Source organism: Gopherus evgoodei, chromosome 2, assembly GCF_007399415.2.
Source record: "Gopherus evgoodei ecotype Sinaloan lineage chromosome 2, rGopEvg1_v1.p, whole genome shotgun sequence".
Taxonomy (NCBI): domain Eukaryota; kingdom Metazoa; phylum Chordata; order Testudines; family Testudinidae; genus Gopherus; species Gopherus evgoodei.
In genome coordinates this window covers 289,460,763-289,484,224 of record NC_044323.1, presented here as the reverse complement: position 1 = coordinate 289,484,224, position 23,462 = coordinate 289,460,763, and the positions used below count along the sequence as shown (strand labels likewise).

General features: G+C 45.2%; 1 protein-coding gene across 2 annotated transcripts in view; it reads left to right on the top strand.

Annotated features, from left to right (window-relative positions):
* The window catches only part of PTP4A3 (protein tyrosine phosphatase 4A3), a 166,106-nt gene that overhangs the window by 38,803 nt on the left and 103,841 nt on the right, over positions 1 to 23,462 (top strand). For both annotated transcript variants that reach the window (XM_030553881.1, XM_030553882.1), the window contains one exon: positions 15,057 to 15,180. The gene's annotated coding sequence lies outside the window, so the exon portion shown is untranslated. The remainder of the gene's footprint in view (positions 1 to 15,056; positions 15,181 to 23,462) is intronic.

The window sequence follows — 23,462 nt, the reverse complement described above, 5'->3', positions numbered from 1 at the left end:
AGGCGCTGTTCATCAGCTGGGACTTGAGACTCATCTCTGGCTTAAATTGGAACCCCAACTCAGAGCCACCTAACTTCTGTGCCTCTGATCTGACCCCTACCTGTAGGGTTTTGTGTCTGGATTGGCTCCAAAGCCCAAAGGGACCCATTTTCCAGATTTGTTGAATATAGCCTGAGGCAGTAGAAATGCAAGACTTGGGCCCTGACCTCCTGAGAAGAGTTCATGATGTTTCAGCACCATCATCCCTAGCTCTGCTTTGTTCCTTTAGCTCAATCTCCAACCCCACATCTAAACCGAACTTGGATGAGACCACTGTCCTAGGGCCTCTCCTTACCTGTTTGTGAGCATCTCATGGGCCAGTAGCAGTCTCATGGCCCTTCGGGAAAAGGGCAGTGAATTCCATTAGGATCCTGGCCATTGTTCCCACAGCATTCACTCAGATCAGTTCTTACATCTGGGATTGTGGTCTTGTCTACATTAGGAATAAAATCAATTTCAAGCAACCAGTGGCCAGCCTCTGGGGTGGCTGCCCCTATGCAAACCCCATGCATAGATATGGAAAGCTGCAACTACTCCACGACTAAGTTCCACTTGTGCAAATCACTGCTCCCATTGTCTGCACTGTGGTGGCCGCATCAGCAGCTGGAACGCTACTCTAGTTCAAGCAATGAGGACAAAGGCCTGCATGCGTGCTGGTGCTGAGTGCATCTTGGCTGCAGCGTTTGCTACTCCCAAGTCACTGACGTGTCTCAACCCTTGCTGAGCGACATACCTTGCTGAGGCAAGATGCTGCTGTAGAAAACTCTATTCTGGTGTCCTGTGGAACACTACTCGGGGATGCTAGCCAAATGCTCTTGGCCATTGCTTCCAGCAAGCCTGCAGAATTGCTAGCAGAGAAGATTCAGGTTTCCGAATTGTAGTCACTCTAGGTTCTCACAAGATTACTGGAGGCAGAGGAATGTGCAAGAGAAAACACTCTTTGCTGTTAAGGGGCAGAGAAGACGATGCTCTAATTACAGAATGAAAAAGCTTGGCTTATCTTGATTGCAATGAATTATCCTTTCATGAGAGAGTTTTCCCAACTTTGTAATATTTAAAAACCAGACAGTCCAGTAGGAGTGCTGGAATCGCCCCGCCCTGCCCCTTCCCTCCAAGGCCCTGCTCCCATTTGCTCCTCTTCCCGCCCCCTTCCCCTGTTGCTCACTGCTTTTCCCCTCTCTGCACCTCTTGAGTCAGGAGGAACTCACTTGTGGAGCAGGGGCTGGGAGCTGCAGCTGCTCGATCCAGGTAGGAGGCAGCCCTGGCTGAATAGAGGCTGGCGCAGGTGGTGACCTGGCACCTCCTCATCTCCCCTGCCTGCAGTAACCGGACTTTGGGTGTCCAGTCAGTAGATCTGACTGGACACTCTCAGGTGAGGTGGGAGGGAGTGCAGACTGCTGCCTGTCCATCTTCACCAGCAAATCTTAGGAATGCTTTGATGTCCATTGTGTCCCATTTGGTACCTGACACCAAGATTAATTGCAACAAGATTATCCTACATCTCTTAAATCTCTTAATGAAGTTTGCAGAGTTTACAGGGACACCATCAACTTGAAATTCAGTTTTTTTTGGAACAGGAGTTACAAGTAGTTTCTGTTATTGCACCTGATCCCTAATTCTGATTTTTTTTTTTAATTTTTTTTTTAATGATCAAATTTTCGTATATACAGTAATTTCAGCTGCCACCTCCCTTTACTGGTGTGTGAAAGACCCACACAGATAGAAAAGTGCCTGACTCTACAGTGGAGAACAGTCTGAACACAGTGAGTCAAATGCACAGAGTAATCACCGTGCGGGGAAAAGATGTGTTCTCTAAACCTTCAATGTGCTTATAACAGTAGATTAAAGAAAACCTGAGACAGAAATATAACTTTTCAGAATGGTGATGCCACTTAGATGTACCTACATATCTTTTATTGGGTTTTTCAAATCCATCACGAAGGCGGTGGGTTTTTTTAATATGTCCAATAAAACTGGCTGGTGGGAAGGATACCTTTTAATAGCCTTGAAGTTTGTGATATGGTGACCAGATGTCTGAAGTGGGGAGGGAAATCCAGGTAGGAGTCCAGATTTTATTTTCAGCATCTGGGGTTGGGCCTAATGGTCAGGTAAGGCACCCAGAGCTTTTTAGGGCTGATGCGATCAGCAGCATGTGTTGCATGTCTTTTCTTTGAGAACAACATCCACTCCCTCTTAAAAGTTGCATGGTAGTGGCGCTGCTAAGTTGTGCGGGAGAAGAGCTCTTCTCCATCTATGTTCACCTTATGTGATGCACAGTGAATGAGGGCAAGTTCCCCAGAGGTGGGTGGGTGGTTATGCTGCAAGTCATTTGTGAATGCGTGTTTGGCATGATTGCCTTCAGCGACTTAGCAAGAGAACGTTCATCTTTCCCTCTACCCCAAAAATGACTGAACTTTTTTGTTCAAACTTAACAGAGCGCTTCACTTTTGGGCAGAAACTAAGCCTGGAACACTTCAGCCCAAAAGGCAAAAGTTCCAGAAAGCTGAGTGACCTGGATACATGACAACATGTTAGGATGAACAGAGTTCTGCAACCTTTATGCTAGCAGTCATTGTTGCTTCTACTGTAATGAGAATCCCAGAAGTTCTGCAGATGCTGACTTGCATTTCCCACATAGCTACAATTGATCTGATGGTGGCTTTCCTGAATTGTTCTGAGTGTGGTCTGTAATCTCCAGAACTCATGAACAATTGCTTTTATACACCTAACTCTTAATCCTGTACGTTTGCAATTCTGAAGTAGAGCCTGTAATCCTCAATCTTCCCTTACGTTTGACTTCGGACAGTAGAGTCTGGGGCAGTGGTTCTCAACTAGGGGAACATAGAGGTCTTCCGGGGGGTACATCAACTCATCTAGATATTTGTCTAGTTTTACAACAGGCTACATAAAAAGCGCTAGTGAAGTCAATACAAACTAAAAATTCATACAATGTCTTGTTTATACTGCTCTATATACCATATACTGAAATGTAAGTACAATATGCATATTCCAATTCATTTATTTTGTAATTATATGGTAAAATGACAAACTCAGCATTTTTTCAGTAATAGCAGACTGTGACACTTGTATTTTTATGTCTGATTTTTGTAAGCAAGTGTTTTTTAAGTGAGGTGAAACTTGGAGGTATGCAAGACGAATCAGACTCCTGAAAGGGGGACAGTCGTCTGGAAAGGTTGAGAGCCACTAGTCTGGATTACTGAGTAGAGGGCTGGGTATCTGAACTCCATAGTTGGTCCTTGTTCCCTTGGACAAGCCAGTTATGCCAGAATTTTCAAGTGTCTGCTATCTTGGGTACCCAGTTGGAGGTGCCTTTTGGTTAGGTGTCCATTGTTAGACAACTAAATTTGAAAATTTTGCCCTTAATCATTGGGCTGTAGTTTCCTAGGGCTGATGTGGGGACTAACTCATTTTTGTACTGGTGCTTTGAAGACGTAAGTGAACCTAAACACTAAATATGAGTAAATGGAGCAGAGCACCTTTAAAGTATTTTGGTGGTTCCTCCCCATCTCCCCACTCAAAGCGTTAAACTAGTGTTAAGGATTTGATCGATAGAACTACTTCACTTCGAAACATAAACTAGTGATGAGTTACGAGAAAGCAAAGTGAAGCCTCTTCTCATTCTCACATCCTTATCACGTAAAATCAAATTATTGCAATTTTTTTTGCGGGGGTGGGGAGAAAGTGGAGAGGGGAAACACGGAATGTTAATTTTTTATTCTTTAATTATTGCACAAGTTTCATGAAAACTGTTTGTCCATACGAGCTCAGGCTGTTGGGTTTCATAAGCTAATTGGTCTTCAGCCTAATTGTTAATTGAGTGAACACTGCTGGAGGTGGTTGAGTAGAATATCTCTCTTCTTCTGGATGCTACTGGCAGGGTGTTGGCATGCTGTCCTGCTGGAGGCTTTTCTTCCTGGCCACCTGTAGCCAGTGAAGATCCCATAGAACAGTCTGTGGTGATAAGAGTGTTAACGCGAGTTTCAGATTGGGTAACTATTCTCTGCATACCAAAAATAAATGTAATCAGTTCAGTTTTTCACCCTGCAGTTTCTGCTGGGTGGAGTATTCTTCGCTTTCAGTGTTGTCTACCATTGCTGTGTTCTGTTGAACCGTGGCTGTGTTTCACACCAACTACAGCTGCAGTTCAGTGGTAGGCAAAGTAAATCTTGTACTATGCAGTTTATTAAAGTCTGTAAGATACTTTGAGGTCCTTCTGGATGGCAGGCGCTATGTAAGATTTGGTGTCATGGCTTTTATTTTTTAAAGAAAAAGGTAGGAATTAAAGCAGAGACAGTGCAGTGATATGTTACTTAGTACCTTTATCTTCAAAGTGCTCTTATTGCTTGGAACTGAAAACCAGCAGCAGGACAGAAGGCTCAGTGGTAAGAGCGGTAGCCTGGGGTTCCGGGCACATAGGTTCATTATCTAGATCCACCACAGGTTTTGACTTTGGCTAAGATCCTGAGTCTCCCTACTACCATCGAAAGGTGGTTAGCACTTCCCTATCTCACAGGGGTGTTCTGAGGCTCTGAGATACTGCTGTTCTTCTCCACAGGATCCATTACAATGGTTCTCACTCCCATGAACAGTTCACTGGAGGCCAAGCCAGACCTGTTGATCAAGGCCGATTGGAAGTGGCTACACCTCTGAAGACCCAGCCAAATCAATGTGGCTCCTGGAGCTGCAGGAAGGGTTTACCAGTCCGCCTGATCAGAGCAACAAAAAGACCAAAAAAACCCCACGAAGGATCATTTGTATTAATATTTGGTTTATTGGAGTCTAAGTGTCACTGGGCTCTTATTTAGCCTGAGGGGCTCTGAGGCAAGCATGCTGGAAACCCTTCTCTGATACTGAGGGCACTGGCTGCAGTAGCCTCTGGTGCAGCAGCCCTTTCTGACAGGAACGTGCCTCATCAGCAACCAGAACAACAGAGAAGCTGGCAGAAAAGAATGTAAAACTGTACTGGGAGTCCAAGGTGCTGGGAGTCTGGCTGTGCCACACCTGCTGGGCTAACTGGATCCCGCTCATGCTGTGGGTCGGCCATGCTCCACAGCTTTCTCACAGCCACAGAGGGATGAGAAGGAGAACAGCCCACCCACACAGGAACAGACAGACTACTGCTTACTTTGTCCCGTTTCTCCATCCCCCTTTAACAAGACGTATCCGGCCTTAGGGAGCCCTGCCTGGCCTACTACAGGTCTGCTGCCTGGGAAGGTGTTTAATTTCTCTCCCGGAAACAGGTCAGGGTGGAGGGAGCTTAGGGTGAATCTACAAAATTCAAGGAACTTATTCAAGGATCATTTCAAGAGTGACCCTTTCAAGACTTATTTCTATAACACAGCAGCAGGTGTGGTTCTCCCTTCAGACTCCCCGCCAGTGTTACCTTATCTCAGAACAGGGAGGCCACTCTCCCTCTGCTCTACATAGCTGGGGGCTGGAGATTCTGTACAATCAGGGTATGCTCCGTGTCTGAGACCTGTGAGGCTAATTTGTCTCCCTTCCTTCCCAAAGTGTTCTGGTGGAAACCCAGGCCCCAAGTTGTCATTCCTCCTCAAACCCCAGAAGACCCATTTGCCTCCAGGATCTTGCAAAGATGATGAAGTCGTATTCCTGACGAAGAGATTAATAGGCCCCACGTATGATTGGGCACTTTCTCCCATGTCCAGAAGCATGACTGTCTTTCTGTTTACTGTGTTCTCCAGGACAATAAAAAGCAGCGAGTTGGGTGGCCTCATGTTGTCTGAAGATGGCCTCGTTTTTGTATCCAGCTCACATGATAACCACCACTTAGTTATGCCTCCTGTCCAAAGAGGATCTGCTCTCAAGGACCGGATTCCACACCCAAGCACAGAGTAGTTAGTTTAGCTACAGGACATTTAAGAGGTTCCAATTAAAATAGGAGTGGTATTTATCATACCTTTTAGCTTTGAGAAAATGTTTCACAAAAAGAGCGTCTTCAAAGGCCCAGTCTAGGGGTAAGGCATCGTGCTAAGCCATTGGCATGGATGGATCTGGTCAAGAGAAAGCCAAAGCCTATCTTTCTTGGAGTTCTTTTGTTATAGGCCTAAAACCTCAGACTCTAATGCCCAAGTGGTAACCATTTCCAGCTCACTAGAGACAGTAAGTGGGCGGCTGTCCTGTCATCCAGACATAAGTAGCTTTCTTAAAGATGCCATGCTTCTCAAGTCTGCACCAATTAGAACTTGTTCGTGGGACCTAAATCTTGTACTAAACACCCTGCCAAAGCATCTTTTGATCCCTTGTCAGAAGTGCCCGTAGATTTTCTGTCCTTAAAGGTTGTCATCCTGTTTGTAGTCACAATAGAACGAAGCAGTTCTGGAGGTTACCATCTCATTGAGGAAAGGTAGTACCAATGTCTCATGAGGGCTAAGTCCAGGTGACCAGTTAACACAACCTTTATTCCTCAAATGAACCTGGTTACACGAAATTGGGGGGATAGGAGGAATCTGTATAATTAGATTCCAGCATTGTCACTCTCTCTGAAACCTGAAATGTCGGAGTCCATGTGGAATAATACGAGCAGTTACAAACGTGACTGAGAGCTCTTCTTGTTCATAATATCACCATGTTCAGTCATCTCTGGGGTTTGCGATCTGTTATCATCCAAATTTTAAGTTTTCAACCATTGTCAAGCTTTTTTACATGACTTTACGATTTACACTTGTGTGACAGCATGAGTTTTCAGCTATTATTATGAAACATGTAACGAAATGTTGCATGGCCTCCTTGTAATGTTTCTACACCTTCATGAAGGTTTTTTAATAAATTAAACGTGCAGGCCTTATTGGTCCTTGCCATTGGAGTAAGGGCTCTGCATACTGTGTTCATCAGATAACTGATCTCTTCTTTATCTTTACTGTGCTCAGCCAGTCACTGATCTTTCTGTCATCTTTGTTGTCACTTCCCTTTTCAGGGTCAGCAACTTTTATAGCCTTTTTCCAAAACTCATGATTGTACACCTGGCTAATCATGCAAATTGGTCTCTCTAAGGTCTGCTGAGATCTGGTCCATGTACTGAATCTTTGGACTTCCCTTTGTCGTCTTCCAGCCATGATCATTGCATGGGACATCCTACCAATGGAACTCCCAAGTCTCCACTGACTCTTTTTAATATAAATCTCCTTGTTCATCCTTTGTTTCCCCCTCAGTGACACATAGCTATGGTAATGGATCCCAGTTTTGGGGTAAGTTATGGTCAGTTTTCCTATATAAGTACCTTAAAGGTAGAGTACTTGGACAGATAGCTGTAAAATATCTGGAAGTTCAGTCTGGCATGTTTCGATGTGGAGGGGGGCCTTTGCTAGCCACTGAAATGTTTCTGCAACTTCTCAAACACTAAAGTTGATGTGACCTTCCTTTCAAGGTGGTGGTAAGCCAGCAAGGGAATGCTCTGTTTGAGATCTGCTGAGGAACAGACTTTCTGCAAACTAGCTAGTTTCCTGGGAACTTTTTCAAGACTTGGCAGCCGAGCATTACAGGGGTTTTCACATAGGAACCAAAAATATTGTTGTCAGTGCAGTGCTCCTCTCTCTAAATGCAGGGTCAGGTCCCTCAAAAATCAGACTATTGACGAACAAACTAGTGTATTAAAAGCTTTGGTTTTCTTGGAACTTTTGGATTGCAAAGTTTTAACTGGTGCCAAAAAGTTTTTTGTTTTATTTACTTTGCAGCCCAAAAATATAATTCAGCACAGTGAAATAAGGAAACAAGAGCTCTTGTACTGATGTAGCGGAGTATGCATTTTACTGTCACCCTTAAAAATCGCTATCCAAACAACCCCTCATATTAATGCAACATTAGGGCTGAGAAATCAAACACTGAGAAATCAGGAAATGCAGAATTAAAATTGAAACCTCTGCCTTAGCTCTGTCTTCTTTGTACTTCCAGTATGACTTTAAAATATGGTTAGCAGTGTTGTTATAGCCATGTTGGTCCGAACATATGGTAGAGACAAGGTGAGTGAGGTAATATCTTCTTTTGGACCAACTTCTGTTGATGAAAGAGACAAGCTTTGAAGCGCTACAGAGCTCTGTTTTGGGTCCTGAAGAAGAGCTCTGTGGAGCTCGAAAGCTTCTCTTTCACCAACAGCAGTCGGTCCAATAAAAGATGTTACTTTACCCACCTTTTTAAAAAATGTCTCTCTCTCCTTACAGATATGCCAGTTACTATGTTACAAATTGGAACTTCTTTGCATGGGTTGGTTTTTAGACCTGGTTTATTTTGTAGATCTCACTGAGACTTAAAGCCTAAAACCAAATCTGAAGTAATTTGGTTGAGTAGCTTTTTTAAAGTTTAGAATTGGAAACAAGCCCATGTTCTAAACCCACACTAGCTTTGAATTGCTTTTTAAAAAAGAATGAAGATTTCAGCTTGCTGATTTCATATGTTTTTTTTACTTGAAAACCTACTTAACTCGAAACTACCTGGCTTGATGGCTGTGAGCCAGAGAGGAATGTTTCAGGGGCTTATGCTGAACAGGGTTTTGAAAGTTGCCTCATTCAAAAGAATCACACCTGTATGTCTAAAAGTTAGTCTACTTAAAACCAGCACCCTTGAAAAATAGGCCATTTCCATTTAGGTGCCTAAATATGAATTTAACAGCCTAATTTCTAGAGACTAGAGTTACGGTCTTCAGAATTACCTGAGTCTCATTAATCTCTCAAGTGCTTAAGTTGCTTTTGAAAATGGGACTTGGGCTGTCTAACTTAAGCAATTTTGAAAGCTTTACCCAAGATTTGAAAAGTTTTTGCCTTGAAAATCAAAGCAACCTGTTAGTCCCTTGAAAAACTAGTGTTTAAAAATGTGATTGTCATTCTTTTTGTGGGGAGGGCAACCCTGATTAGGCTTTTGCTTGGGTAAAGGGATCTTTAAAATATTGACAGTTTGTATTTCCTTTTCCCACTGCCTCAGAAAACTGAAACAATTTCTGAGATTTCCTCTCAAAAGCTGTGTATCTTGCCTGTTTTTATTAATCTGTTTTTCTGATGTTTAATGGATTTTTGCTTTGCTGTTTGTAATTTCTTTGCCATCTATTCTGACTGCAGTTTAAAAAAATATCTGTTGGCATATTCAAGTAAGGTAATCTGATAAAAAATAGTTAGAAAACAAATACCCAGAGGGAGGAATCAGATACAGTGCATCGTATGGGTGGTTACATATCTAACTTTGTAGTCACCACAAAGGTAAAGTATGTCTTTGCCACAGATGTTTGAGGTGTGAGCTTGGGCCATTAGGATGAATTTATAAGTTAAAACTTTTCTTTGACCGTCCAGTGGGTTCACCTTGTGTTGTTCAACCTTGTATTGTAGCTGCACTGTAGTTGGAACTTGGCATCAGCATAGCATACAGCTGGGTAAAAATTCCTTCTGCTAGCTGCTAAAATTGGCGTCGGATAAAGTTAGTGGTAAAGCTCCAAGGGCAGGAGAAAGAGCAGTAACTGAAATAGGCTGTGATAATTTTGTTAAGTTATGTTTATTTTATTGGATTGTACAGGCCAAAGACCAATGTTTTACATCAAAGGAATCTGCCTGGGTTACCAGCGGTTGGCACAATTCCTGGTTCTTGTCTTTATAGATAAAAGTCTGTAGGAATTGCCTGGGGTAAAGAGAACTCTGAAGGGTAAGGAGAAGAAATTCTGGGAATGGGGAGTTTGCAGTTGGCAGGTGAATTCATGCGTTGGCTTTTTGTGTCATGCAATTCAGTCACAGGTGCTGTACTTGGCAGCTAAACAGCTGGGGATCCCTTGCTTATGCTTAGAAGGCTTGGCCTCTCAGAGTTCAAGCAGCAAAGAGAGACGAGTTTTGTCTTGACAGGGAATTTTATTTGCTTCCCCCAGAGCTCAAGCTGATGGGACAAGTGTTTGTGCACATCTCCTCTTCATGAGTGTGGGGGGGACGCAGTCAACAAAGTCGTTTGTCCACTGATGTTCCACAGTGTCTTGTCTGATGTCTGTAGGCCTTCTTTTGTTGGGCAAGAGATGGCACTTCTTGTGGTTAACTAGTATTTCACACTTGGTAATGCTTTTCTCCTGACTGTGGGTTTATAGTTTCAGAGCAAACACTTAAATATTACCATATCACATGGAATATAAATATTGTTAGTGGATTAATGTGTGCAGCAGTTTACAGGCATTTCACAGAGACTAAACACAGATTTATAAATGTAACACCTATTTGAACAGTGCTAACACACTGGTGAGCCAGGCTGGTTTCCAGTGATGTATTTGTCAGTATTCAGTGATGCGTAGGGGTCTTGGCATGAGCTGGCACCTGATCTGCCAGCATCACACAGGCATGGACTCCCTCTCTGCTCATAGGAAAGTCACTTTATCATCCTGTGCCTCTATCTTCCATGTCTGTAAAATGGGGATAATACTTGCTTGCACTTGCGTAGTGCTCTGTGACTTACAGATGCAAAGTGCTGTATGCTGTCAGCATTGGACGTTGCTGATCTGTAGCGAGTGAACCACAGAACGAGAGTTGCGACAGTCAAAATAAGCCTTCATAAACTTACAGGCTGTCCGAACTCTCTGTGGGTTGCCCTCTGGTTGGCTTCAGCTCTCTGCCTGGAGCAGCCTGAATTGCCTCTGGGAACTGTGCTGGTGTCCTGCCATGGCTGAAATGCAGCATGTCAGAGCCACTGAGCCCTGCAAAGGAATCTTCAAAGGCAGTGGTGGGTTAGGGAAGAGAGAAGGGCTATCACAGGCCCACAAGTTAGAAGTGAACCAAGGACTATAGGTAGCGAGAGCTGTGGCCATGCTGAGAACAAATGATAGAGCCTCAACAGGTCTATGTTCAGAGGATGGGGGAAATGAGAGTGGGTTGGTTCACACTTCTCCCATCAAGCCAGCAATCCTGGTCCCTGTCATGTCTGACAGCTGCTGGGTGGGACTGCAAGGCTGAGCTGTCAGATCCTGGGTCGACCGTCAAAGCTCCATCAACATACTGACTGGTGCTCTTCTTCAATGTGCTGGCAAGGCAGGGCGTTGCACTCATCCCGTGGAGAAGGCAAAATTCCACTTCCAGTCCATGGTCTGTAAGCCAGGGCAGAAATTCAGGCTGCACCCCCGCTTCCTTCACATCACATGCCCCCAATATCAATAGGAGGGTTGCACAGTGAGTTGGGGGTAGAATGTGGCTTTTGTAGGTAGTTAAACTTCATAGATACTGTTCTTCAAGTTTTGTTATTTCAGTATCACTTGTTGAGCAAACATGCACCCCCTTGTTTTTTCTTCTTCCTGTCTGTGACTCAGGTGCCCCATGTTGGCAACAGATGGGTACACGGTTATGAGTCTGTATCCAGGAACTTGTCTAGAGATGCCCAGATGGACACGTTTCCCCTGTGATAGCCATTTTCATGATATTTCCCCAAAGGGGCCCATGTGGTGTCTGCCAAAAGCTAAGAACTCGCTGGTGGTCATGGTTATTGCGAGATGTACATATGGAAAATATTTGAAGAGTTGTGTAACATGTAGAATGGCGCGTTCCAAAGCTGCTGGAGGTGAAACTGGTCACCAGGGGCAGGGTGGTTCTCTGAGCTAACTCGGTCCAGCGTGAGAACAGTTGACATCTCTCGGCCCGGCCCAGCCAAGTGCTGACAGCCTAGACAAGGTGTGGGCTTGGGTCTTTCCAAAGTATGAACAACCCGAGAAAAGGACTTTGAATAGGGGAACCATGACGGGCAAGTGAAGTTACTGGAAAACTCTGGTTATGAAATGAGACAAAATATCTGGAACTGCATAACAGGAGAAACAAGGGCATAAGATGGGATCCATTATGGAGGTGACGCTGCCAGTGGGAGTGTCTCCTGAAAAGTAGATCCTAGCTGTTTTGACTGGACAGGCACTGGATGGACTGACCATTGGGTGAGAAAATACCTTATTAGACAGGAAAGGAACTCATTAATTAGTACAGGCTCTAGATGGCATTTTGTGCTTTTCTTTTATCTATAGCTGTTTCCAATCCTCATCCTGGCTTCTATCTGAATCTTTATCTTAAGCTTTGTCAGGTAGATGAGTTTTACTATAGACACAACAAGTACTGTGTGCTAAGGGGCGTGTTGAACTGAGGTGAAGCTAACGAACTGGGAACACTGCTCCCACAGAGGCAGCGAACGTGTGTGCATTGCAGTGTCCAGAGGTCGAGGGAGTGGGCACGTGAGTATAATAAAGTGGGTTGTACAGGCTGTTTGGAGGGACCTGAGCCCTGGGTCAGAGCAGAACTCAGGGCGTTATTTCCATAGATTTTGCCCCACATTCTTTGCTTTGCCCCAGATACGCCCTTAGGGAGCCTAAGGGCTGGGATGTGCAAATTGCTCTCCTGCAGAGGGAAGCACGGGGCTTGCAGAGCCTGGAGTGGGGCAGTTTTGTTGGCAGCAGCCGGTAATTTGGGTGAGTTTCCCCCAGTGGACATAGGCAAAGCTCCCTCATGCTGTTAACAGGTGGGAGTGATTCACCCTGCATCCCTGGGGTAACCCCCAAAGTGTTAACTTGCCTGTCCTCTTTTCTTTTGTCTCCCTCTTCCGTTGTTATTCCAGCTGCATTTCTTTCCCTGTGGTCTTTCCCATTACCCAGTCCCCTGGGCTTTTCTCCATCCACCGAAATGATCAGCAGTGCAGTTGTTAATGTTGCCAGCAGTGTCATTTAAATCAATGCTCCCGTGTGATCTGTAGGGGACTGAGGTGGTTCCACCTCTCCAAGCTGTTGTTTCTGTCTGTAGGCTCAGGAGGGCAATGTTGCATCCATCCATGTGCCCAGTGTTCACTTCGGAAGGCTTTCTTCATAGCCATGAAAGCTAGAAACCCTTTTCTTAAATGAAAGCTGAGAGTCTGTACAGTGTCAATGCCATGCAGGCCACTCAGAGGCTTTGGGCAGACCAGATGTAGCCTGAAAGCCATTTGTTTGGCACCCACGTGCATAGAAAAAGGGTTGTGTCAATGCCAGCTGACCTGACTTAGAGCTAGAGTTAACGCAGGTTGAGTTTTGTCTACATTAGGGTTTTGCATTGGTTTAACTGCATCAGTTTTAAAATCACTTCAGAGAAACTGGTGCAACATCTCTGGAATAGACAAGGCCTAAGAATAAATGAGTTCTTTCTTGGAAACTGCGAGGAAGAGGCGCTCAAATCCTGTCTCCCTGTATTAATGCAGGCAGGAGTCTCACCTTTCTCTTTTGTGTCCAGTTATGGACCCCCCCCCCTTCTTCCAGGCATGGACAAAACGACAGCAGTCTCACCGTGTGTCTCTGCTAAAGGAGAATTTTCGGGGAGTAATTGGACAAGCCATCTATGAGGGGCCAGTTTGAGAAGCCAAGGATTTCATCTCTGTTACATTGTCTGATTTTGTGTTTTGGAGCCTACCTCCAAGGACTTGGCCTGTAAACGCCAAGTTAGCTTCATTCCCTTGCCCTCCACAAGGGATCTGTTTGCTTAAGGTTGTTGTAGTTCACCTGTCACTGTGGCATCTCAGTGTATACAGTCCCTGATTCAACAAAGCATGGAAGCAGTCCTGTTACTTAGAAGAGGAAAAGATTGCCCAGTGGCTAGGCTGCTAATCTGGGACTCGGGTAATCTGGGTTCAGTTCCCTGCTCAGGCATAGGCTTCGCTTCCCGTGTGACCTGGGCAAGTCAGTGTTGGTGTTCTGAGGGCTCCAAGACCCTCCCCCTCGCTGGGTTTCAGAGCCCAGGCTCCAGGGGGTCTTTCATTTGGCATCTATGCTGCTGTGCCATGGGGGTATAATAGTACTTCCTTGTCCAGTGGGGGAGTTGGGGGGTAAATGCATTGTGCGGTGCTGAGTTGCTCTGGTATCTGGGGCTATACTTTGGATAGATTCACCAGGACACTCCTGTGGCTAAGTGCTTGATGGATCATGGCTGAAGTTCTGAATCTAGCAGTGGTTAAAGTAGACTGAACTGTCAGGGGAATGGAGCAAAGACAGGGGAGCTTTTCTCCTTGACTTTAACCCCCTGTGATTTGCATCTCCCTCATGTGGGGTTCTCCCTCTTTAAGCACGATTGGGTAGCAAATTTTTCAGCTGTTCACCCCGGCAGGAGGAGGGATTATATCGCTGAGGACTGTGAGTTTCCCGGCCGACTGCATTAACTCTGCCAGTTTCAGTGATAATCTCAAAGGAATTGAATGTGTATGTAACTAAAGCTTCAGTGGTACTCTGCTGCATGTCTAGTAAATGAGGACGATCTGCTAACTAATACCGATGGGATGTAATAGCAGTAATAGGTGGATACTAAGGAGAGTAGCTCTCTGGAGCAGGGGTGGTACAATTCTTTCCTTGGTTTGTGCTAAAAGTGCCAAAGAAATGGAAAGGCAGGGGACTTTATATTATAGTATCAGAGGGGTAGCCGTGTTAGTCTGGATCTGTAAAAGCAGCAAAGAGTCCTGTGACACCTTATAGACTAACAGACGTTTTGGAGCATGAGCTTTCGTGGGTGAATATTCACTTCGTCATATGCATGCATCCACGAAAGCTCATGCTCCAAAACGTCTGTTAGTCTATAAGGTGCCACAGGACTCTTTGCTGCTTTTCTATTATAGTAGTACCTAAAAGGCCCAATGGAGATCAGTCCCTATTGTGTTGGGTGCTGTGCATACGTTTACGTCACGTGTACACTAGGAAGAAAGTGTATTATTAAAACATGTTTGAATCCTAGCGTAGACAAGGCAAGCTGTAGTTTTAACACGTTGCCTGGTCAAGGTATCTCCAGTTTCTCTAATCCTTTCCAATGATCGTGATTCACAATAGTGGATTTTAAAAGATGTTTAGAGTAGTGTTCTCCTAAGAAGGTGGCGTCCCTGGAAGTAGGAATTTCCATGCTTAACATTTAAAAAAAACCCACAAAACTTTCTGATGAGGTTTTTCCTGAGTAAAAGATACATTTACTACTCTCCTTCTATTGATTGCAGTGTTTATAGCATAATCTGGGACCTCTGTAAATGAGAGATGTGTTTTCTACTCTTCGCAGCTATGAATCGTGGGAAGTACCTGAGAAGAACAAGTCCACAATAGAAGCCATTAAATGGAGATGCAATTGCTGAGAACAGCCAGTGGATCTGTCTGGGTTTACGAGGACGTTCATATTGAATTAGGTAGGGCGTTGGTTTCCTTGTTGCTTTTCCTTATATGGAAAGATTGTTTAAAGGGATTTTCAGATGAAAGAATATCCTTATTTGTACTGTAACCTTTGTTTTTAATTGCAAAACACTTTGATCTAGTTCATTGTTCCCTAATTATACTGTTAATTTCCTGCAATTCTCTCAGATTGGACTAGATCGATAGGAAGACCATCACCTTGTTGATTGCACCTTTAGGTTCTCAGGCACTAGTGCAGTGCTTCAGTATTTGAGTTGTAAACACTGCTGGGCAATTTATGTTTAGTTAGCTAACAAAAATAACACCCTTACCACTAGTATTTTACAAACTCTGTCACTGGAAACCTTTCTGTTACTCTAAGGTCTGGTCAAAACACGCTTCTTGTACTGATATAATTAGGGGTGTGATTTTTTTTTTTCCTTCCGAAACAGTTAGGCAGGTACAACACCTAGCATGGAGACAGTCATATCAATATAAAGGTGCCATATGCTCATGCAGTTTTGTTCTCCTTCCCAAATGGGACCAGTCATACTACCGGTATACATATCAATATGACAGAGTCTGTGCTAGGGTGTTGCGGTGCTTTAACTGTATACCAGTAGAGTTACAACAGTACAGTTCTTGCACAGACAAATCCTTGGTAACTTTAGCAGTGGATGTGTTTCAGGTGGTTTGGTGACTGCCACTATGTTCATTCACACATAATAGTCTGAAGCTGGGGCAAGCTAGTTACCGCCATTGTTCTGAACTCCAGTCCCAGTCTGAATGAACAGCCTCTCCCAAAGGAACAGAGCAGCATTAGGTTCCTCACGTTGTAACTTGATTCATAGATTTCCAGGACAGAAGAAACCGTTGTGAGATCGTCTAGTCTGACCTCCTGTATAACACAGATGGGAAAACTCCCGCCCCCTCCCCCCAATAATTCCTAGATCACATCTTTTAAAAACGTCCAGTCTTAATTTAAAAATTGTCAGTGATGGAGAATCTACCACGACACACTGGAACAATTCAGCAAGGTTAATTACTCTCACCGATTAAAACTTTATGTCCTTCTAGCTTGCATTTTACCTGAGAAAAGCCTGACTTCCATCACCCTGCTCAAGGTGCTGATTAAGGCATAAAGGGTATTTCTTCACTGCATTTAGCCCAGGTGTTGCCCTAATCTCCCCTCCCATCCACACACACAATCCTCGCGTGAGTTTGGCACTTTTAACCCAGGCTAGCTGGCCTGGCTGGTGAGGTGGGCTAGAGCCCAGATTCTGCTGTCATTCAGGGTGGTAACATAGGGCTAAATCGCTCCACTGCTGCTAGGCCTAGAGTGCTGCCCCACAATTGCCCCATGTGCCAGAAAGAGAGACGAGTTCTCCCACAATTCCCTGGGTCGTAGAGTAGCTCCAGTTAGTGCAGCACAAAGAACCGTGGCATATGCCCCCAGAAGCCCTAGTGACAAACCCAGGGAATGCAGCAGTAACTAGAGTAGGGGTTTGCAGCATGGCTGCTCACATCCGCGCTAGGCTAATCCAGGGGCTCCGACCTGAGTGCCAACCACGCTGGCTAACTGTGCGATGAAGCCCTGCCCAAAAGGGTTATTGTCTAAGGCTCGTGTGATCCCATCCCTAAAGGGAGCGCTCAGATTATGATGCACAGTTGAGCACTTCTGGTCCTATCTAGCAGTGACTGGTGGAGCCACATACATTTTAGCCACTTCATTATGACAAAGCTCCGATGTCATAAATTGCCACCCTAAACCACTCTAGACTAGACTCCAGACCCAGACTGCTGACTGCTACCTTTGAGAGCCTTGCTCTTTTTGAACTCAGCCTGCATTAGTGAATACAAGGCCAGCTTTTTGGAAAGAACGCCGCTCCCATTTAGACACCTCTCAGCCACATTGAGCACCCAGCTGGGAGTGCTGAGCTCTTCTTGAAAATCTGGTATGTAAGCTATCGCTTAAATCAGCTTCTGTACCAGATGACTGGAGGGTGACTATAACACTGACATTTTTTTAAAAAGGCTTCAGAGGTGATTCTGCTAAGTAAGGCCAGCTTCAGTACCAGGCAAATTGGTTGAAACTGTAGTAAAGAACGGAATTATCAAACACATAGATAAGCATGATATGATTGGGAAGAGTCAACACAGCTAATGTAAAGGGAAATACATGCCTCAATCTAGCCGAATTCCTTGAGTGAGTCAATAGGCATCTGGATAAGGGTGGATACAGTGTACTTAGACTTTCAGAAAGCCTTTGACAAGGTCCCTCACCAGAGGCTCTTAAGCGGACTAAGCAGTCATGGGATAAAGAGGGAAGGTCCTCTCATGGATCAGTAACTGATTAAAAGATAGGAAACAAAGGATAGAAAAAATGGTTAGTTTTCAGAAGAGAGAGAGGTAAATAGTAGTAGCCCCCGCGGATCTGTACTGGGATGAGTGCTGTTCAACATATTCATAAATGATTTGGAAAAAGGGATAAACAGACAATACAAAATTACTCAAGATAGTTAAGTCCAAATCTGACTATGAAGAGTTGCAAAGGGATCTCACTAAACTGGGTGACTGGGCAACAAAATGTCAGATGAAATTCAGTGTTGATAAATGCAAAGTAATACACATTGTATGTACAGTTAGGATTATGTTTTTCAAAATGATGGAGTCTAAATAAGCTATTACCACTCAAGAAAGAGATCTAGGAGTCGTGAATGGTTCTCTGAAAACATCCGCTCAATGTACAGTAGAAGTCAAAATAACTAACCATTTTAGGACCCATTATGAAAGGAACAGATAATAAGAGAGAAAATATCATAATGCCATTACAGTATATAAATCCATGGTACACCCACACTTTGAATAATGCATGTGGTTCTGCTCATCCCAGCTCAAACCTGATCTGTTAGGACTGGAAAAGTTACAGAGAAGGGCAACAAAAATGTTTAGGGGTATGGAAGAGCTTCCATACAAGGAAAGATGGAAGAGACTGGGACTGTGCATCTTAGAAAAGAGACGACTGAAGGGAGCTATGATAGAGGTCTATAAAATCATGACTGGTGTACAGAAAGTGAACAGGAAAGTGTTATGTACCTCTTCAAGAAACACAAGAACTGGGAGGTCACCCAATTGAATTAATAGGCAGCCGGTTTAAAACAAAAGGAAGTACTTCCTCACACAGTGCTCAGGCGACCTGTAGAGCTGGGGGGTATTGTGAAGGCCAAAGGTATAAATGAGTTAAAAAGGGAATTAGATAAGTTCAAGAAGGACAATATGTCCATCAATGGCTATTGGCCAAGATGATCAGGGACGCAGCCCCATGATCTGGGTGTCCCTAAAGCTTTGACTGCCAGAAACTGGGACTGGATGACAGTGAATAGATCACTCAATAATTGCCCTGTTCAGTTCATTCCCTCAGAAGCACCTGGCACTGGCCGCTGTCTCATAGACTCATAGACTCATAGGTCAGAAGGGACCAATATGATCATCTAGTCTGACCTCCTGCACAAGGCAGGCCACAGGACCCTACCCATCCACTTTTATAACAACCCCTAACCCCGGACTGAGTTATTGAAATCCTCAAAATTGGTTTGAAGACCTCAAGCTGCAGAGAATCCACCAGCAAGCGACCCATGCCCCACGCTGCAGGGGAAGGCGAAAAACCTCCAGGGCCCCTGCCAATCCGCCCTGGAGGAAAATTCCTTCCCGACCCCAAATATGGCGATCAGCTAAACCCTGAGCATGTGGGCAAGACTCACCAGCCAGCGCCCAAGAAGGAATTCTCTGCAGTAACTCAGTTCCCATCCCTTCCAACATCTCCCCGCAGACCATTGAGCAGACTTATCTGGTGATAATCCAAGATCAATTGCCCAAATTAAACTATCCTATCATAACATCCCCTCCATATACTTATCAAGCTTAGTCTTAAAGCCAGATAAGTCTTTTGCCCCCACTACTTCCCTCGGAAGGCTATTCCAGAACTTCACTCCCCTAATGGTTAGAAACCTTCGTCTAATTAGAAACCTTAGAAGAGAGGATACTGGGCAAAATGGACCATTGGTCTGACCCTCTATGGCCGTTCTTATGTCCTCTGCACTTCTGGAGAGGGTTAAAGGAAATAGCTCAAGGTTAATAAATAAATAAAATCTTCAGCTGTTTTTTGTTTTCCCTTCTAAATCACATTGGCAGCATGACAGGCTCACGTTGGCTGGGAGGAATATTCTCCATTAATGCATTCCTGAAGATCCCATATGAATTGAACATTTATTTTTTTTAAGAAAGAGTTTTAAATGCCTCCATTTGGGTGCAGACATTGTCAGGTAGAGAGGAGAATCTGTCCTACCCCAGAAACTGGAATGCTATGTGCCATTTCAGATGCACGTGTCCAAGTATAATTGTAATGGGAGCTGACATGGAGAGACCACCCCGGACTGTGCTGAGAATTTGAATTTCAAAGCAAGTAATTAAACCACATCAGTAAAGCAGCTCTTATAGGGAAGGGGGAGGGGACTTCTAAGCCTAAAAGAAGGGGCATTCTCAGGAAAGATAGGAATGTTGAAATGAATCCCTTAGGGGGACTTAAATCTTAAGCACTTCCACATGACCTCAGTCGCTGGCAGATTCAGAACACCCAGGGTAGTTCCCTTTCTACTGAGTGACATTAAGAAAGTCTCCTATTTTCACTGGGCTTCCTCCCCTTCCCCCCCCCCCCCGCCTCCACAACCCCTTTTGTCCAGGGTCAAAAAGTGGCTTCTTGGATCTGATGGGATTTCAGATATGTTGGAGATAGGAAACTCTGTGGTTTAGGGCTCCTTTCCAGAGCTCTTCAGATGCTTGGCTACGGTCTGAGAAAGTCTTGCATGGGTTCACAACCCTTGCTTTGCGCATATGTAAGTGCATGTATTTAAAAAAAAAAAGAAAAGTAGGTTTCTTAAGCTATTTTAAAAGGAATTATTGATGTGTGCAGATGTGAACTGGAAGCTCTGCTTACTGAAAATAATTAACCCTTTCCAGCACAGTAGAATATTCAATCCTTACAGCATATAGTGTAGGCAGAGCTAGTACCTTCATATGTTAAGGCTGTTCAGCCATTCATGCCAGGTGTCTGCCTCACGCTGATTCCCCCTCCCCTTCCCCAGCTAAACCAGTTCAGCAGTTTCAGAGATTGATGCTAAGGAAAAATACGTTTTGTGATGTTTTTAAAAAAAAGGGAGGTCACCAGATTTCTTTTTTTAGAAGCTCTAGTGCCCCCAAGGTTTGGCTGAAGGACTTGAAATTTGGCAGAGGGATGAAGGGGTAGTGGGTGAGGGGAAGTGATCCTTGGGTCCAGGGCTGGACCTGTTGGCATCCCTGTGAAAATCCACGCAAATCTGGCAGTTTCCTAAGGCTTTGAAAAACTGCACATAGAGACTTGTTGGAGCTTTGCAGCTAAATTAGATTCCATCTGCAGTGAGCATGCTCCAGTCTGGGGCTGAGCAGGACTTCTCTTGCAACTGTGGTTTCCAGCTGCTCCAGCCTGAGTGTAGGTCCAAACCGCAGAATTCTCTCTCTTTTTTTTTTTTTTTGCTGTGAATGCCCTTCCTGCTGGGCCCAGAGATGAGAAGAGCCAGGCAACCTTAATTCTGGCATTTCCTAACTTCCGCGTGCTTGGCTTTGTAACCTTAATGATCTTTTTCTCTTTTGAGGGGATATGCGTATACGCATGCCCATGTGTGCAATTTAGTCTTTGTATTGCCTGTTAGGTGAGTGCTATGGTTTTTACATGCAAATGTGAAGGCAAGCGAATGCCATGTACAGTTATCACATAGAATGCTCGCACCATGCAAAGGAGGCAGAAGGGCAGGATGGTAGCAGGAAAAGCAATCAACAGGAGGGCAGAAGTATGTGCAAAGAGGCAGTGCAGGGAATTGCACCACATCACACGTCTGTTCGGGTCAGTGTGCTGCTGCAATCCTGCCCTTCAGCCTGTAACTTACCCCCATGTGTACATCACCTTTGACATGCTTTCCTGCTCAGACAGTTTTGTCATCTAAAGATGGATGGAAAGGGGTAATGAAGGGACAGCCGTGGAGAGAGAGAGGGACTGGGGGTTGAGTAGGAGTTCCTTGGCAAGCTGGAATCTCCAGTCTCTAAGCCTGAATTTTTAATCCAGTATTGAGCCTCTAAGCCCTTTGTGGTTGTGAAGAGGACCTTCAAAATACAGGGCAAACCAATGCAGAAAGGTCTTCTTGAGTCTCCAAACAGCCTGTAACAATAGCTGAGAGGCCTGCGTTGTCCCCTATTCATCAGCATAGGATGTTGACTCTAAATCGTAATTTGTCTCTATGTCAGCTTTACTATTTCACTCCAGGGCACAGTATGCAAAAAGGAGGGACTATCCTATTAAGAACTCCAGTGTTCTGATGAGCTTCTCATTTTGACACGAGTGGGCAGAGCTTGGAACAGTACTGGCCTTCCCCCATTTCCTCCCCATTCCTCCTCCTCCGCATCCCACCAGATCAACCACTTGTGAAGACCATCCCTTACAAAATGAGAGGAATTCACCACTTTTTGGGGGTGGGTTTTGGCTGGGGGGGCAGTTTCCCTTGAAGAATGAGAGGTCAAAGCTGTTAGCAGAATATAGTCCAACTCCCACTGCTGTCCTGTAAAGAAGCCTGTCCTCACAGCAGGTGAAAGGTGACGGCTGCTGAACTAGATATGCTGTGTTCTGAATGGGGTTGGCCCTTGCAGGGGAGCTTTGCTAGCAGATATCTTGCTCCTTCCATGCCAGGGCGCTGTGACTGCTCACATCAGCTGTGTCACTGGTGCTAGCTCCTCCAGCATCTCCCCAGTGTGGCAAAGTGGCCCTCTGGGCCTTTTTTCTGTGATGCTGTTTCTGGTATAACCTTCTCCTAGTTCACTTATCCCAGAATGTAGTGTGGTGTCACTCCCTGATGCTTGGTCAAGAGCCCTTTCTTTCTTATTTTTGGGGCGGTGGGGGAGGAGAGTTTCACAAGCATCTGTTCTGTCTGACCTGACGTCTTCCTAGATAAGGGAAGCACTCTGACACTGTTAAACACTTGGCAAGCCTGTACCTCTGCCTGAGGAATTCAGACTTCACTGTTTCGGGAACGTAGGCGATTCTCCGGGGACGACCCGCTCAGAACAAAGTCTGAGGGTGCAATGCAAAGTTTCCTGTCACTCCAGGAACACCCCCACCACGCTGTGGTGTCCCATACGCTTTGGGGGTGGCTATTTCTGAAAAGGCAGACGCTGTGGGTAATATCCCCCTATGTGATAGCTGTAATGACAACAAATACTCCGCCATGTGCCTGGATCCATATGTCCTACACTCAGACTGTACGTCCCTTGAGATAGGGACTGCCTTTTTGTTCTGTGATTGTACAGCACCTCGCGCAGGGGGTCCTGGTCCATGACTAAGGCTCCGAGGTGCTACAGTAATACAAACAATAAATACTTTTAAAAAAAAAGAGGCCGGGAGCAGAGAACAGGGGAACTCTCTCCAGAGGTGACGGATGGGGGAGACACATAGGGTCACATGCTCCCTCAGAGTTGCTGCTTGGCTTGTACTGAGCGTGCTCACACGGCCTGAGCATTTTCAATAACATTTGCTGAAACTGCTGCTCTCACTTTGGCCCCCAGTACCAGCGGGTACGGGTTGTCTCTGCCTTTTGTATATGGTGAGCTTACTTCCCCTGGGAACTGGCTGGCTGCTTCCCTCATTGCCCTCTGCTGGCGTCAGCAGCCCTCCTTAGAATGCCACCTGCACAGCTGTTTGTTTACTCCCAGAGTTTTTTCTACAGTTCAAACAGTCTCCCTGAATTGCCACTGAAGGAGTCGCTGGCTGATTGAGAGCAGATGGCTTTCCCAGACTCAGAAGCCCGATCTTGTCTGCCCTGCAGGGCTTAGCATGGGAATGCCTGGCTGGGTGGGGAGAGTGCTTAAGCCAGCAGCAGAAGTAGGGTGGATGGGCGCTATTGGCCTCATGCCTGTAGGGGCTATATGGGCAGTGCTGTTCCCACCGCTCCTGTGCTCCATTCTCAAGCAGCAAGGGAATGACCCCCATAGGGATCTGCTATGCAGGTGTTCTCATGCCCAACTGCCTGCTTCCTTCTGCAGCACATTCTGAGGCTCTGCTTCTCTGACGGTGCCACGAAGCAGGGGCATGAGTACCTGCACAGGCTGCTCTGGTCCTTTCGTGGCTCCATCAACAGCTCCCTGCATCAGGCTCTGCCTCCTGGCAGGTAACGTGGAGGTGGGAGGGAGGAGCTGGCAGGGAATCGGTGCAGATGGGGTG